Source organism: Peromyscus californicus, unplaced genomic scaffold (genome assembly GCF_007827085.1).
Source record: "Peromyscus californicus insignis strain IS unplaced genomic scaffold, ASM782708v3 Scaffold_12__1_contigs__length_115047231, whole genome shotgun sequence".
In the NCBI taxonomy this organism is placed as follows: Eukaryota; Metazoa; Chordata; class Mammalia; order Rodentia; family Cricetidae; genus Peromyscus; species Peromyscus californicus.
This window is the reverse complement of record NW_026294413.1, coordinates 45692913-45710241: the sequence shown is the minus strand read 5'-3', so window position 1 is coordinate 45710241 and position 17329 is coordinate 45692913. Positions and strand designations below refer to the sequence as shown.

Sequence of the window (17329 nt, the reverse complement as noted above, 5' to 3'; positions counted from 1 at the left end):
GGGTTTTATTCAGTTAAAAGCCAAACTCCGTAGAATGAGTGACTCTTGATTCTGACCCCATTTCTGGCTTCTTCTCACATCTCTGGTCAGGTCTTCTGGGACACACTAGGCATATACTTGCCTCAGGGCCTTTGTATCTGCTCTTCTCTCCACCTGGGATGTTTTTCTCCAGGGTAGAACACAGAGAACCCCTTAACCTTCAAGCCCAAACTTCAACACTCTCTTTCCAGTTCAGCCTGGATCTCTGGAAACTGGCTTCACTGCACTGTGCTAATAAGCAATTCACAGAGCTCAGTGTCTGGGCACAGCATTACTCACAGGGTGCGTCAGCCCAGTTTCCCAGGGAGTATCTGCTTGTGCTGCCTCCTTGGGGACCTAGGCCACTGGTGGTGTCCTTTGTCATGTCCTAGCACCAGCACGGCTCAGACAAACGGTGAGCTGCCTTGTCTTCCATAGGTAACTAAACAGGTCCACTCAGGAAACCCCATAGCAAACCTACTTACGTTTTCCTTCTTGTACTATGGTGCATGACTATTCTCAGGTTAAAGAGGTTGAGAAAAAAATCATTCTACTTGGTATCTAAAAGGAGGAAAATTAAAATAGTGAGAAGAGGCTCTATGTGTGTGTCAGAGATTTGTTACAATTACGCTGTATAACCAACAGTGGGATGCTGTTGTGGCATACAAGATGGGCAGCATTTGCTGGCTACCTACTTCATTCCCCATAACCACAGGATCTATGTCTTCAGAGTCAATCAACTGTAAGTCAAACACTATTCAAAGAAGTTAGGGCCTGCACTGCCCATGGACAGGCTTTTTGTCATTATTCTCCCCCTAGTACAGTCTAATGGGTATTTAGAGAACACTTTCACAGGAAGCTGGAGACAATTTAAACTGTATACGGAGCTGTGCATAGGTTATATACAAATCCTACATGATTTTCCAGGAGGTTGCACCTCCCTGAATTTTGGTACCTGCAACTGATTCTCCATCAGGCAGCCAGATGTTCACGAAGTTCTTCTGCTCCTGGCTATGCTGCTCACATGTGTTACAAGAGACAGCTCACCATCATCTGCAAAGGCAGATGGACCAAGCTCTGTCCAAAGTTTGGTTTGCATGTCAACACCGATGATGCTCTGTGCACCAAGAAGACATAAAAAGAGAGGATCTTGTGTGTCCCTGTATTGCCAGCAGGTCAGCTGGGTGTGTTAAGGTGGTAGCAGAGAAATACCAGTGAATGGATATACACAAGGAGTCAGGAGACCTAGGCTTGGAAGTGGCTGCAAATAATGTACTAGTGTTTCAAGTTCTGAGCCAAGGGTCACAATGTTTATATTGGGCTTTATAACCACGGAGCAGATCATACTCTTTCTCTATGAAATACAGGAATTCTAAATACTAAAAGGAACCAACAGAGCTGTGGAATAGCCCAGTCAGTAAAGTGCTTGCTGCGTTTTCAATACCCAGAATTCAAGTAAAGAATAATCAAGTTGGTGATCAGCACTTGGATGGAGACAGGCAGATGGTGCTCACTGGCCAGTTAGACAGCCTAGTCTACTTGGAAAGTTCCAGGCTAGCAGGAGACTCTGTCTTTAATTAATTAATTAAATTATTAATTAATCTTTTTAATTAATTATAATTAATTAGTTTTTAAAAAGGTGCATGACACCCAAGGAACAGTGCTCTTAATGGTCCTCTGGCCTCTACATGGACTTAACCTGCACACATATATACACTTACACATCACAAAATAAATGAATAAATAAAGTCACAGTGACAATGTTCTAACATCAGCTTTTTCAGTAGATCATCACTGGCTGCAGCAAGTATTAGAATATCTTGTGTTAAAAACCATGGAAAAGCCAGGCATAGTGATCCATGCTTTCAAGGCCAGTACTCTGGAAGCAGAGGCAGGTGGATCTCTGTGAGTTTGAGGCCAGCCTGGCTTATATAGTGAGTTCCAGGACAGCCAGAGCGACATAGTGAGACCCGATTTCAAAACAAACAAACAAAAAATCATGGAAGACCATTTTTTTCACCTAAGTTCCTGCACCAGATCCCAACAAAACAGAACACAATGAAATTGGACCTCTTCTATTAAGCGCTACACGAGCAAACTGAAATTTTAGGATGCAGGTAGATGGAAAAATAGACTGCTTCTTCCTGGAAGCAGGGGCTGCCCGTCTACAGGGTCCACAGAGCAAGGGTAGCCCCCCAGCTCAGCCCTTACAAAATCTCTAACCTAAGTGACCTGATACCAACCAATCAGCTCTTCGTCTACGTTCTATTTCTCTGTCCCCCACCTTTCAGAACCCCTTGTCCTGCCATTGTGCAGTGGAAGCTTTTATTCTGCCTCGATTCATAAACTGCAAATAAAAACCAATTAGATCTATAACTAAATGTTTTATAATTTTGTCTTTTGACACCAGCCGAAAGTCCCTTACACAAGAAAGGGTTTATTATTTCACATAATAAGTAGGCTCTGTCGGTTATTTCGACTCTAAAGAATGCTTAGCCTTTGGGCATAATTTTCTGAAATTCTCATGGCTTTCTCCTGATAGTTGCAACCCAACTACTGGAGTTTCAGAAACCACGTTTTATAAAACAGCACACAATGACAGAGAGGATCAAGTCACTGCCTGAGTCACCTTTAAAGAGTGAAGACATTTTTGTTTTCTAGAAGTTCCCTTAGGAGGATTACTCCTAGTCACCACTAGCCAGGATTGAAGTCTGTTCTGTCCTTAAGCTAGCCACTAAGAGAATGGTTGCCATGTTGGCTTGACTAAATCACCATGTATTGCCTACACTGGGTAAAAGTTCCTGATGCATTCTAATTCCTGGACATGATATGAATATTCTTGGAAGAAATTTGTAAAACAGGGAATAATTGTTGAGCAGGCCACAGACACTTTCTCCACATCCACATTCTTTTCCATGTAGGGACTTTGAAAAATGCTCCTTCCTACATAGAACATACTCAGCCAGTCCTCTAAGAAGGAGAAAATCCAAAGTCTGTTCACATGTGTGTGAGTGCATGTGCATGAGTGTGTATGTGTGTGAGGTCTGAAATTGATGTCACATGTCTTCTATTACTCTCACTTTATTTACTGAGACAGGGTTTCCCACCCAACCAAACTCTAACTTAAGCTAGTCTAGCTAGCTAGTTTGCCTCAGCAATCTCCCGTCTCTGCCTCCCTCATGCTGGGATTACAGGTGGCCACCACACCTACTTGGGTTTTCTACGTATAGTGGGATCTGAACCCTGCTCCTCATGCTTCTTCAGCAAGTGTTTATGTAAGACAAATTGCTAAATGGTTTTAATAATAAAAAGCCCAGAGCCAGATATTGAGGTAAAAATTGAAAGATCAGAGGAATAGGACTAGCCACAGCCAACCTCACCTCACCAACTCCTCAGCCTCCAGAGAGAGCCACTTCCTGTATACCCACACCTATGTCCTTTCTGTGCCCTGCCATATCACTTCCTCTCTCCGCCCAGCTACATCATGTCCTCTTTCTGCCCAGCTCTATCACTTCCTGTCTGTCTGTACAGACCTCCAGACCTCTATGGTTAACTACCCCTGGGAATTAAAGGTGTGTGCCACCATGGCTGGCTGTGTTCCCAGTGTGGCCTTGAACTCACAAAGATCTGGATGAATCTCTGCCTCCCAAATGCTAGGATTAAAGGTATGTGCTACCATTGCCTGACTTCTATGTTTAATATAGTGACTGGCTTTTTCCTCTGATCTCCAGATAAGCCTTGTTGGGGTGCACAAAGAAAATATCACCACATGTTTTATCCACTGAGACATCTCGCCAGCCCCCAGAAGCTTTAGTTTTTAAAGATTCCATCTTAAATAAGGTAGGATAGTAAAACCCACAAGAAAGACATTTGGTCCTTCAGGCTGGCTATCTTTGCTGTCTAGAAGGTTTGCTCCTATCATTGTCCCTCACGGTTCTGGTTATTACCTCTTGAAAAATAGTATTTTCCCACTATACTCTAAAACCACAGCTCATTAAAGAGTTCTGGAAGCTACAGGGTATGGTGATATATTGTGTCCCCCAATATTGTGCACCCTAATAAAGTTTATCTGAGGATCAAGGGAAAAAGCCAGTCACTATAATAAACATAGAAGTCAGGCAATGGTGGCACATACCTTTAATCCTAGCATTCGGGAGGCAGAGATCCATTCAGATCTCTGTGAGTTCAAGGCCACACTGGGAACAGAGCCAGGCCTGGTGACACATGCCTTTAATCCCAGCACTAACCATAGAGGACTGGAGGTCTGTACAGACAGATAGGAAATGACGTTGTTGGGCAGAGAGAGGAAATGAGATGGCAAACAGAAAGGCATATAGGTGTGGGTATACAGGAAGTAGGTCTCTTTGGAAACCGAGGTATCGGTGAGGTGAGGTTGTCAGTGGCTTTTCCTATTCCTCTGATCTCTCGAGTTTTTACCCCAATATCTGGCTCTGGGTTTTTTAGTAATAAGATCATTTAGCAATTCATGTTACAACAGAGATTTGGCAGCCTGCTTCCTTTTAGAGAATTCAAGGATAGTATTTACTTAACAGGCCAGTGCCATAGTTTAATAACTAAATAGGCTTCTATAATATCTGTTTAGGGACAATAACATAATGATAACATGATTAATGGCAGCTGTCTTGTCTAGAGGTGACCTTTGGAGAGTCCCATCTCCTATCTTTCTGGTGTTTGTCCATGATCCTTCTTCAAGAGTAGTGAAGTCTGAATGCTTTTCTCTTCACTAAGTCAGGGCTCTGAACCCCTTATTGTTTGGCCCCGGTGGAAGTAGGGACATAAAATGTTGGCTTTGGGAAAGAGAAGCCTAGTTCCATTAAAAAAGGTTTTGTCACCCCATCCCTCCCTCTTCTTTCTGTGCCTCACATTTGGACTGAGTGAGAAGAAAACCAGGGCATCCCATCCTTTGGTGCCACTGGGTGAGTCCAGCAATACCACAAACCCTCACCCGAGCCTCTGTCTTCCAATTGCAATAGAACTCATCTGTCGCCTTCCCTCATCCACCGCTACCCAGTGAAGCCTGCCTTGATTTCCCCAGCATTTCAGTTATGTGGATAACACAGTCTTCTACCTCCACCCGAGGCATGTGTAACCTCACCAGCCATGACAGTTAAAGCACGTTTGGGGTAGGGGTCTCCCTGCCTCTACAGATGAAGCTTGCCTGGTGGTGTTTACTTACCTACAAATTCCACTGCAAATTGCTACCAGCAAGAACAGTTCTTAAGAGGCCTGTCTTTTCTCCCTGTTCTGCTTTTAGGCTAGATGAACTTCAGTCTGTAGGTAAGTCTTTCCTTTTTCTATTGACAAACTTAAAAGTCTCCAGGAATGCGCTCATTTTTTTCCTATTGTATCGTAACATTTGACTCCCTCTAGCAAATAGCGTGAATCTGAGATAGGAGGGCCACAATTGGTAACCTGTCATTCTTAATAGGCAGGGTCCATTGACTTCCCTGCCTGGAAAGCAGGCACCTCCCTATCTTCTTTAATTCTGCCTCAGCAGATCCCCAAATTTAGTAGCTGCTCCTTCCAGTAGCAAATTCTATAGTAGACAGAAGGTCTCTCACTGAAGTTCTAAAAATACTGCAAAGAGGGCTAAGCCAAAGTCAAAAGGTCCCAAAGTAGGCTAAATCTGTAACTTAAAAGAATTAACTCTCTGTACTAGTCAGGAACAGAACTGATAGAATATATCAGATATATGTAATATTATACACATATAATGCTGGAATATATAGATATAGATGTAGATATATACACACACACATATACATACAATACATCTGGCACTTGAACGTGGAGTTTCTGTTACTTTGTTTCTCCCAGCACAGGTTCTGATCGTCTCCCTCTCTTCACTCGCAGTGCTTGACGGTACCCCCAAGACGGTGTGTTTCAGTAAGAAGGCCCCTCTGTGTTGCGTACTTTTGGTCCCTTTGGCAGGTAAGCAATGGGACCCCATTTCATTCCTTCTTTTGTGTTGTCAGTCATGTTTGTCTGCCCATTCCATTAGGAAGGCACATGCCCAGCACCTCCACATAAAGATTGATCCCCCAGGAGGTGGAACCAAATCTCGGTTCCCGATCACCATGCCTCATCTGGAGATACCGTGTAGGCATACAGTCATGGCCTAAAAAAAACCATGAAAGTCCCCCACTAAGCACAGGACAAAAGGGTTCAATACAAATTTTCATCCCATTGAAAAGATGGGTAATCTTTTCACCACTCCTGCCAGTTCCCTGTCAGATATCTCTATGATATCCGATGATGAGGAGACAGACAATTTGGGCCCCAAGAAATCTGTCAGTTTAGGCCCTACATTGGGCACCAGATGTTGCTTAGATTCTAACAGCTCCGGGGGCGGGGGGGGGGTAAGAAGGTGCAGCGTCAACATCACAGACACCAGAAGTCTGTTGAAAGCAAATAACAAACTAATTTATTCAATAACAGGGAAGGCCTTATATACCCTCTTCCCAGAACCCAGTCTGTTTGGTCTTCCCTCATTGGCTGGGCATGATCAGGAACTCTGACAGTTGCTAGGCCTTCAGGCAGACTCTGCATGATCAGGAACTCTGACAACTCCTGTTGCTAGGCCCTCAGGCAGACTCTAGGTTGGCCCTTAAGGAGTACATTATGTGCATGCCTTGGCTACTGGTCTGAGCCAATTTCCTCGACCCTATGGGCCTGTCCTACTACATATGTGTAGTATGTATGTATGTATGTATGTATGTATGTATACATGTCTGTATAGACATTTATTAGGCTGATAGGATGCATTCTGGGAGTGCAGCAATGGCTGTCTCACACTGGTGAGTTGGGGAAGCTGATAGCTGGTCACTCCGTGAGGCAGGGTGTGTCTTTATGCTTCAAGTCATCTGATAAAAAGCCCTCACAGGAGTACCCAGCAGCTTATATTTTTACTGGTTCCATATGCAGTCAAGTTGACAGCCAAAATTAGCCATCACATGCTCAGATCTGACTTTCAAATTACTGTATAGTAGGTGCAGGGCCGATGTGCAATCTCTATTTTATAAGCAATTCCCACTGCCAAAATCATGCAGACTGACTCTAGTTGCTGAGTGTCTGTGATATGCCAACTGCTGGCCTACCATTATAGAGATACAAGACAGAACCTATTCTAACCTTCAAAGAGTTTATACTGCACTATGTAAGGAATTCTTACATTTTAAAATGATGCTCTGTGACTGGATTCATTAAGAAGAAAATACAACCATGTAGCCATGCTTACACTTTTCCAAAGAGAATATATGAACTACTAAGATAATGTTAAGTCTCTTCTTATACTATGTATACCCATAATCATACTATATTTTACTTTCATTTTTTTAACCCAGTATTATTTGGTTTTACCTTGTGTATTATTTGGTTTTAGGTTCTTAGGCTATCTAGTCTCATGGTCACCCAAGCAGTGTTGGGTATGGATTCCATCTCATGGAGTGGACCCTAAGTCAGATCAGGTATTGGTTGGTTACTCCTGTAAGCTTGTGCCACCCTTGCCCCAGCATATCTTGCAGGCAGCTCACCACTGTAGATCAAAGGCTTTGCGGCTAGCTTGGCATTTACATTTCCCTTTTGGGAGTGTGCAGAGTTCTTTCCTGTACCAAAGGTGCTGGGAAGTAGGGGTGGGGGCTTCATGTGGGCACATGCTTGACATCTCCAAGTTCAATGAATTGTGTAAGTGGTGTTTTCAACAATAGGGCCTCACTGTCAGTTTCTGGAGAGCAACTTTATAGTCTTGGCAATAGCCTGGTTTGTTTGAGAATTCCTGTGGGGCTCTTTTGGCCAACAACTCAAATAGGTACAACCCATTTCCAGTACTAGAAGCTTTGAAGAGATGGCCAGTTGGGACTCTGTCCATGCCCTGCCCCCAATTATTTGACAATTTTATTTAGGTTACTTTCATGTGTTGTATATATTTTAGGAAGTTTCTACTGTATTAGGTTTCCATACTACCCCTCAAATGCCCCCCCATTTTAACTGTCTCTCCCTGTATTCCCTCCCACATCCCCGTTCTCTGTCCCTACTTGATCCTTCCATTACAGTCCCCACCTGTCCATCCATAACTATTATCTCTTCTATTTCCCTTTCCTAATGAGACCTATCTGTTCTCTCTGGTTCCTTACTCTATGCCTACCCTCTGCGGTTCTATGGGTTGTAGCTTAGTTATAATTGGCTTAACAGCTAATATTGAAATATAAGCAAATACATATTTGTCTTTCTGGGTCTGGGATGCTTCACTCAGGATGATTTTTTTCTAGTTCTATCTATTTGCTTGCAAAATTCATAATGTCATTTTTTTTAACAGCTAAGTAATTCCATTGTGTAAATGTACCACATTTTCTTTATCCATTCCTTTGTTGAGGAACATCTCAGTTGTTTCCAATTTCTGGCTTTTATGAATAGAGCAGTAATGAACATGGTTGAGCAAGTATCTCTGAGATAGGATGAAGCATCCTTTGGGATATGCCCAAGAATGGTACAGCTGGATCTTGGGGTAGATTGATTCCCATCTTCCTGAGGAACTGCCACATTGATTTCCATAGTAGCTGTACAAGTTTGCAGGCCCACCAGCAATGGAGGAGTGTTTCCCTTGCTCCACATCCTCTCCAGCATAAGCTACCACTTGTTTTGTTGATCTTGGCCATTCTGACATGCGTAGGATAAAACCTCAAAGTGGTTTTTATTTGAATTTCCCTGATGGCTAAGGATGTTAAGGATTTCTTTAAGTACTTCTCAGCCATTTGCATTTCCTCTGTTGAGAATTCCCCATTTAAATCTGTGTCCCATTTTTTAATTGGGTAATTTGTTTTCTTGATATCCATTTTACTTTCTTAATTTACAAATCTTGACGTTCTTCCCAGCCTTCTCTTCTCCATGGAAAGTTTCTTTTTGCCTTGTTAAAAAGGGTGGTCTCCACCTGGCTATTTAAAACACCTGTGTTGTGTCCTCTGATGTCTTGCCTTCTTGGAGACAACCAGCCCAGAGGCACTGTGAACTCTGTTCCCTCTGCGGCTGCTGCACAGAGCTTATGCTGGCATTTCTTTCAATTCATTTCTAACTACCTCCCTTGTGTCCGTGAGTCTGAACACACTGCCTCTCGTTTCCCAGTTCCCTTCCTGGCTTGCCCAACTGTTTCCTAAAGCAGTATTTTCCTATGGGAAGAATGTTGGCAGATTCCTTGACTGTTTGAAAATATCCTCATTTTGATATTTATTAGCTATGATATCATACAGTTTTGTTGTATCTTCCACAAATTCAGGATTTCTGATTGTCTCACTTCTTCGTTGCCATTGCTACCATTACTATTTGTACTTAGTGCCACTGTAATTTGAGGAAGAGGTGGAGGGGGAGCTATGTGCAGTCCTCAGACTTGAGTTAGAGGTCAACTTCTCACTTTCTTGAAAACTCTGTATTTCAGATCGGCCTTTCGGTTTTGTTTCTTTGTTCCATTCTTAGAATTTGACACCATTTTAATACATATAAATGAGCCACCAGATGGTATTGTGGATATCTCTAAACTTATTCATAAATTCTTAGGTTCATATAGATTTTGTGAAGTCCTATGATAATATTCTTTCTTGCAAAATATTCAATTAAAAGAGGAAAGTTTTCCCAGTTTAAAAAAACAAAACAAGCCGGGCGGTGGTGGCGCACGCCTTTAATCCCAGCACTCGGGAGGCAGAGCCAGGCGGATCTCTGTGAGTTCGAGGCCAGCCTGGTCTCCAAAGCGAGTTCCAGGAAAGGCGCAAAGCTACACAGAGAAGCCCTGTCTCGAAAAAAACCAAAAAAAAAAAAAAAAAAAAACAAAACAAAAACAAAACCCTAGGCTACCATTCCTTTTAATTCTAGTAAAATAAATCACCCCAAATCTCATGTATCTCTAAAGTTTTAAGTTTTAGTTTCCCAACTTTTTCTGAGAAAAAAATGTTTCTGGTTTGTTGACCCATTTTTATGTCATATATATTATATAATATATTCTATTTATATTCATTTGATAAACATTATATTAGATATATTTCATGCTCATCTCTCAAGGACATTCTTTTAAATGTTGGTGATATTTCTGTATTTTCCCCAGATTTGCTAGACACATCTAATTACACAAGTGTACACTGTCTCCATTTAAGAAAAACTATAACCTTTTAATACAACAGAAGTTAGATCTCTTTCTGCTCTGTGATAAGGGATGATTTTTCTATCCTGCACCACATGTTTCTGTGGTTCAAATTTCCAAACAAACTCTGCTTTCTCAAAGAAACATTACTGAAACTTTGGCCTCTGGTATTAAATTTTCTCCAGACATCAAGAGTCCACCGCACAGAGGTAACATCAATCTCCTCTCCTGAGACAAGATGTTCCCATTACTTACCAAGATAACCAGTTCCCAGATTTTGCTGACAAGATCCTTTCTCAAATGTTCAGCCCAAAGAAGTTGGCAAGAACCCCCTTCAGGGAAGAGGACAGCCAGGGTAGAGTCCTCCCTTACTGATGCTCAGAGCATGAGTCATGTCAACCCCAGTGGTGACAGACATGAAAGTCACTCCACAGTGGGTGGTTGGGTGTCAGTAAGACATGAGGACTGTTTTCCTACAAACAGGAACTTTTTATTTGTCCATATACCCCATAAAAAGACAACAGCCTCTTAGCCCTATGCTTTGGTTTTATGTTTGAAGTATTACTTTTGAGGCTTTATTTATTGTTGCAGACACCTGGTCATTTGCATATAATGAAGTACTCAGACAGGGGACACATTGCAAAACCATGCATGAGCAATCTATATTGACTTGAAGTTTAATTACCCACCTGATGTCTACAAGAGAAAAGTGAACAGCTTATGTTGAAAACTGAGTTTTAATCAAAGTCTTTAAAACAAGTAAGTGTACTTTTCTCTCACTCCTTCATATTTTTAAAACACTTCTGAAGTTGTTTGTTGTATTTAAACAACTATTTTTTAGAAGATTTAACCAATGAATGCCTAGATATTTGGTCTTGAACTCTACCAAGAAGTTATGTATGTTAGATTTCCATAAGCATAATGAAATATCTAAGGCATATAGTTTTATATACAGAAAGGATTATTTGAACCACACCTGGGGGAGTTCAAGCACATGTTGTTAGTATAGGTGGACAGTGGTGGGCAATCAAATGACATCTCAGATTAAAAGGCAGCAGGTAGGGCCAAGTTTGTTCCTTTTAATAAATTTCTCTCACAAGAATTTCATGATTCTACTTCAATCCCTTGGTGACATAAAGAGCTAACTCTAAGTCATACTTCTCGAAGGTTTCAGGACTTTCCTAGCGATCACCATAGCCGATGATCACTAAGGACCTTTAGGAACATTCAGACGACCCTCATACCGTGACACTATGTAAGTTCACCTCTGTGTACCTCAGTTTCTCATCCTACAAAGACAGGGTGGCCCTTCATAAGTTCATGTCTACTCCATCTCAGAAACACAACTGATTCCAGAATCTCTGTTGTGTTGCAAAATTCCTAATCGGTGTTAGCCATGGACACGGCATTTGGTAATGATGATTGCAGAAACTAAAGCTATTGATCCCTGCAACTAAAGCAGCTTGTTTCTCTGGATTCCTGCCTTCCTCAGAACCATGGACTGCTAGTAATGCTCCAGTAATGAGATGTGTCCATCACCTGACATCCTTTGATTGAGCACTCACTGGTATTCCTAGCAGTGGCCAACTGTGAACCCAGGGATGTTTCTATCCCCTTCTCTGACACTTTCTGCCCTGTAACTACCATAAACTGTAAGCAGATGATAGACTGATTGATGCAGTGATGTCCTTTGCAGGTTCCCTGTGATGCCTATTCTTGGTTGTCAACTTTACTATACCTGGAATGAACTACAATCCGGAAATGGAGGGCACAGCTGTGAGAGATACTCTGCTTGGTTTGAAGTGGGTGAATCCACATCCAGTCTGGATCTTTGAGGTAGGAAGACACACCTCTGTCCAGATATTGAGGCGAGAAGACATACCTTTAATCTGGGCCACACCTTCTTCTGGCAGCCTATATAAGGACATGGAAGAAGAAACGTTTTATTCTTCACTTGCTTGTCCTCGTCTCGCTAGACATCCATTCCTTCACTGGCATTGCAGCCTACTTCTTCAGGATTCCAGCATATACAGAAGACCAGCTGAGACACCCAGCCTTGTGGGACTGGGCAACTACTAGATTCTTGGACTTTCTGTTCACAGCCAGCCATTATTGGATTAGTTGGACTTGTGGCCTGTAAGTCATTCTAATAAGTTTCCATATATATGAGAGATTCATTCCATAAGCTCTGTGACTCTAGAGAACCCTGACAAATACTTCCCCCACCCCCAAAATGCATGCATTGTCAGAGGTCACCCTCTGCCTTGTCTCCTGGCCTCCTCACTGACCTTACAAGTTGGGTAAATGAACTAAGACTAACATGGGTGAGGGCATCAGGCATTCCTTGGTCTAAACATGTTTGCTCTGGAGTTCCGTATTAAGAACCTTGAATATTGTGTAATTAAAATATGACCATAAATTCATGCAAACTGGTTGACCTTCCCAAAGAAGGTAAATGGCGTCCTTGCTAATAATCTAAGAATGATAGTTGGTGTGTGTGACTATGTGGGAAAATAAGCTTGTGATTTTCCAGGACAACATTAAAGTTGACAAGATGAAAAAAATTCGTTTCCCTCAAAGGGATACTGTTTCTGGCCTCTTTTGGCAATGTTGATGGAATGTGACAGTTTTATATAAGGTTGTGATTTGGTTCAAACATAGCAATTTTAGATTATTCTCTTCCCTCTTTCAGGGTAAAGACGTAAGCAAGGTGCCATTGATCTGTCACGCATCCCACTGAAAATGTCTGAGTTAATGAAGTGTTCAGGCTCAAAGAGTTTTGGAAGTTGAACAGCACATTAAGGATCTCTTTATTTATTTTATTTATTTTTGAACCTGACAGCACTAGAAGCCAGGTATTTCATTGTCAGATAAACTTACTGCCAAGATTCCCTTTATTTTCTGGAGGAGTCACTGGTCCTGTTGTTTTGTTTTGAAATAGCTTACAGAGCAGCAGGTTTCTGTGTGAGGTTTTCACACATATTTCTCTCAGTTGATTCTTCCTCACCGTACTGCCTCATCTCTCTACCCTGCTGTCCTCCACTGGACCCTTTTCATTCCTACCACTCCCTCTTCCCACTGGATTCAATTGTCTTCCTCATCCTCCTTCTTCTCTTAAAGCCTCCTTGTTTCCAGTCTCCTTGGCCCCTTTCCAGTATCATGGTCTTTGCCCACTTTTCTTCCCACCTGGATATACATATTTAACGGTTAGAAGCAACGATCTGCATTTGAGAGAGAAAACCTAGAGTAACAAGTAGTATTTCCAAATTAAAAAAAATAAAGTCACAAGAAAAACAACTACAACAGGCAAGCAGTTAGCAATACTGTCAGCACATTTTGGGGGGTTATAATATTCCAACAGAAGAAATCATCTAGACTAAGGATTGGAAACTGCAGCCACGGGCCAAATCTGGTCATGCTCATACACCTGTGAATTACCTCTTTCCTTGCTATAGTAGCAGAACTAGTTACCATGGAGACCATGAGTCACACAGCCTAAGCAATGAGTGAACCAACCTTTTCCAGGAAAAGTTAACTTAGCTCTGATTAAACCAGGGGTCCTTAACCATGGCCGCTGCTGAGCCTTCTGAGTGTAAGTGGCACACCAATCCATTCACAGAGCAGAAATAACTAAATTGCCATTGCTTTCCCCAATAGTAAATCTGTCCCCAACCTTTTCTTCTGATTAAGCACCATTTCTGCAGCTATAATTTTCAGCACATGTTGGGTTAGGCCAGGTAGGCATGCTCATATAGAACTTTGAAGATGTTGGAGACAGGGATTCCCCTGCGGCCACAGTCCAGTGTTTGTTCTTTAGCTAGAACATAGGCTGCAGAGACAGTAGGTTCCTCACTCGTATACCACAGCCATGGCAACATTTCTTAGGCTCTACTGTTGAGGTGGCTTGCCGATCCCCTCCCTTGCTGGTGAGAGCTGAAACAATCAGGGTCTAGAAGCATACTGGAAGTGAGTCATGCCAGAGTCTGCCCTGAACCTGATTCTTTACCCTGTTAGTGATTTGTGAGTGCTTGTCCTTTTATTCAAAAACCTCAAGTTGTTTTAATCTCTCTGTACACATGCTCACATAGTTCGTGACTCTGCTTTGAGATTCTTTTTCTTCTTCCTGACTTCCTGTTTCCTTCAGCTTCTCGCTTACCCCATTGAACCTGTATAAGCGATGGCCATTTGATAGGAAAACAGTCCTACACATTTTTTAAAGGGAGGGCCATTATTGATAATTAAAGTATTAAAAACAAACTTTGGGCCGGGCGGTGGTGGCGCACGCCTTTAATCCCAGCACTCGGGAGGCAGAGCCAGGCGGATCTCTGTGAGTTCGAGGCCAGCATGGACTACCAAGTGAGTTCCAGGAAAGGCGCAAAGCTACACAGAGAAACCCTGTCTCGAAAAAAACCAAAAAAAAAAAACAAAAAAAAAAAAAAACTTTGGAATAAACTTGTCAGCCAGGCTGCAGTGGTGCATGCTTTCTTCGTTGTTCTTTTCTTTTTTGTTTTTTTTTGTTTTGTTTTTGTTTGTTTTGAGATAGGGTTTCTTTGTGCAGCCTAATCCTAGCTCTCAGGAGGCAGAGGCAAGAGTCCTTCTGTCAGTTCGAGGCCAGCCTGATCTACAGAACAAGTTCCAGAACAGCCAGAGTTATACATATTGAAGAATGTTTCCCTCTCTATATTTTTTTCTTTTCTCTTTTAAAGCTTTATTCCATAACATATTTTTAATTTCTTGGAGAAAAAGAGAAATGAAAAGAATTAAAATCCACCCAGACTTCATGCATTATTATAGTTGTGTAGACAGATAGTAATAGAAACTAAAGCAAAATGTAATGTCATATGGGTGGTGAATCCCATCATCTACAAGTGGTTGAAAACAGTGATGGGTATGGAGGAAAACATGGTCTTTACTGGGTCTAAATATTATACTTGAGGTTCACAAAAACTAGAGCACCCTTTGAAATAATCTAATTACTCCTGTTCAGGTACTCAATCTGCTAAGAAAACCAATTCAGACCAACCATCTCCCACCTGTAAGAAATTTTTGAATTGCATTCCTAGTTAATCATTGTGGAAACTAAGCTTATTACTTGGTGAGGTTTCTATTTCATTCAGGGCAAAAAAAGTCTAATGGGAGAAGATTGCTCATAGGCCATCAAATTCCCCTATAATCCTACCTTCTTCTAGATCTAACATGAAGAAATGTTACTGTCTTGATTACTTTTCTATTGCTGTGAAGGGACACTATGACTAAAGCAACTTATAAAAGAAAAGCAGTTATTTGGGGGCTGGCTTACAGTTTCAGAGGGTGAATCTATTTCCATGATGGCAGGAAGTACGGTGGTGTGCAGGCAGACATGGTGCTGGAGCAGTAGCTGAGGGCTTCCATCTCAGTAGCAGGTTAGAAGCAGAGAAAGAAGCAAGGCCTGATCTGGGCTTTTGAAACTTTTGAAAACCCACCGCCAGTGACACATCTCCTCCAACAACACCACACTTCCTGACCTTTCCTACATAGCCCAATAACCAGTGACCGAGCATTCAAATACATGAGCCTATGAAGGCCATTCTCATTGAAACCACCACAGTTACGTTTGGAAAAGCCAATCCTTCACAGACCTAACAGTAACTTTCATCTCCCTATGCACACCTCAGTGGGCCCCTTTTAGTTTCCCAAACATCCTTTTCCAGCTTATGCCTCTCCCCTTCTCTGCTCTGTCATCCTTCTGCAAACTTATCTCCATGTGTCACAGCTCCATTCATGAGCAATGTCCTATGAGCCTTCTTCTCCCATTCAGCAGGCCCTTACTCCCTCTCCATATTTATGATGTTCCATTTAAAGGAATGCTTTCATGAACATTGAATTGTTTGATCCATAGTGTACATTTTATCATCCAGGTGTCTTATTTTTCTTACCTGAAATTTAAGGCAGAGGCGCTCTGAAGCTGCATGTTATATACATGCCTGCATGTGCCCCCCCTCTCTGAAAATAATTTCATCTCAGGATAATAGTACAAAGAGTGCCCATGTGTTCTTTACCCATAGTGACAATTATTATATCCTTCTCCACCTGCTTTATCACATGAGTCCCACCCCCTCTCTGCTAGACTGTCCTCTCTTTGGCCAGTGACAGTACTTCAAGCTGACTCTGGCATCCTCTCCACAGGCCATATTATGTGCATTCCTTCAGTTTGGGGGTAGTGCACAGCTGTCTATGCTTACCTATATTACACCAGCCCCAGAACCAGCTATGCTTTAATGGTCCCTACTTCCTAATAATAGGGAATTACATCCATGCTTATAATCAATCGCTATCTTTAAAGCCTAGGAGTAGCCCAGATGTCCTGTGCCCCACCCTTCTTTATATGAATTACTCAAACTCAAGCAGCTATCTGGAACCAGAGCCATGACAAAGCCATGACTAACTTCCAAATATCTGTTCTTTCTATTTCCTAACCCTTTGTCCTTTGGGTCTTGTGGTGGCCCACAGAGACCTTACTCAGGGTCAGAGAATCTGAGCTTGCTTTGCCCAGCAGGGCTGTGTAAGGGGGTGATTTGGCGACGGGCATGCTTACTAGGTGTTTGGAAGGGTCTATACTTGGCTGTATGGTGTGCTTTCATCTAGCAAGGGGGAGGTCTTTTGCCTCTCCCCTTGGCATATTATAAAAAGCCCTTTTGAATAAAGCTCTGGGTGGGTGGGTATTGATACAGGGCCCTCCCGAAGCTATCCTGTGTCTGTCTTTCTTATCGTCTCTTTTTATCTTTCTGTCTAATATTTCCTCATTCCTCCCTCCTCCACCCAAGAACCCTTTGATAAGTGGGAGCAGGTTGGAGCTGGACTCTGGCAGACTCCCACAGGGTCTGTGTGGTTTCATTATATTGATTTTGGCCCAACATTTTATCACTCCAATGTATTCCTCTATTACAGGTGCCCTCACTGGCTATTCAAACCCCTCCGACAGACTTTAAATGTGAGCTTCAAAACTGAGCTCAAATCTGTTTACAACTTCAAAAGAGATTTCTTGGGCTGAGTTATAAATCTTTGAATAATGAGGTTTTTAATGAAACCAGGCCCAACACATCGTTAACTGTGGAGAGAAAATGGCGTTCATATAATCACTATTTTTTGGAGCTTAATGGAAAAATACAGAATATTGAAAATGTTTTC

The 17329-nt window shown here is 42.1% G+C and overlaps 1 long non-coding RNA gene across 2 annotated transcripts in view; it reads right to left on the bottom strand.

Annotated features, from left to right (window-relative positions):
- Positions 1–17329, bottom strand: part of LOC128107135 (uncharacterized) — a 58936-nt gene that overhangs the window by 41134 nt on the left and 473 nt on the right. For both annotated transcript variants that reach the window (XR_008216977.1, XR_008216976.1), the window contains exon 2: positions 11901–12076. This is a non-coding gene — a long non-coding RNA (uncharacterized LOC128107135). The remainder of the gene's footprint in view (positions 1–11900; positions 12077–17329) is intronic.